The sequence below is a fragment of the Triticum dicoccoides genome, chromosome 6A, assembly GCF_002162155.2.
Source record: "Triticum dicoccoides isolate Atlit2015 ecotype Zavitan chromosome 6A, WEW_v2.0, whole genome shotgun sequence".
NCBI classification, from domain to species: Eukaryota; Viridiplantae; Streptophyta; class Magnoliopsida; order Poales; family Poaceae; genus Triticum; species Triticum dicoccoides.
This window is the reverse complement of record NC_041390.1, coordinates 41324227-41325115: the sequence shown is the minus strand read 5'-3', so window position 1 is coordinate 41325115 and position 889 is coordinate 41324227.

Sequence of the window (889 nt, the reverse complement as noted above, 5' to 3'; positions counted from 1 at the left end):
ACGGATTTCCACCTCGGTCATATTGTCATAGTGCTTAGGCGAAGCCCTGCGTCGGTAACTTCATCATCACCGTCAACACGCCGTCGTGTTGACAAAACTCTCCCTCGGCCTCAGCTAGATCTAGAGTTCGAGGGACGTCACCGAGCTGAACGTGTGCAGATCGCGGAGGTGCCATGCGTTCGGTACTTGATCGGTTGGATCGCGAAGACGTTCGACTACATCAACTGCGTTACTTAACACTTCCGCTTTCGGTCTACGAGGGTACGTAGACACACTCTCCCCTCTCGGTGCTATGCATCTCCTAGATAGATCTTGCGTGATCGTAGGAAATTTTTTGAAATACTGCGTTCGCCAACAGTTGCGAAGCACAATGATGTCGATTTGTGTCTTCATGACACACGATGCTGATCGTAGCGGTGGACTCTCTCCGAGCGACGGATTTACGGTGAGGTAGAGAGGGGTACAAGAGAAAGGAATACAGGTAGACAAGAATAGTGAAGGCCAGGAGAGAATGGTGTCAGGAGGGACAATGAGGGTTTGGAGTGTGAATGGGAAGTTGGCGGTCAGTTATAACAGGCCACATACAAACCAACACTAATCGAACCGAAAACCAAAGGGTCTGATTTGAACATACTACACAGGCAGGTCAGGCGCTCGGCACCAATAGCGTGATTGCTGCAAATGAGCACTAGTGTTGCAAGGGCGGACGTTGCTTTTCATTGTTGGTACAAGGGTGAGGACCGACACTTGAGGATCCATGGTCGATGCTCTACCACTAACACTGCAAGGGGCACCACCTCCACTACTGCAAGTTGGTGTGACGTTGTTGCAAGCGTTGAGAGAAGCGTGAGCGTATGCTACTAGGGCATGTAGAGGGACGATGAGTTGA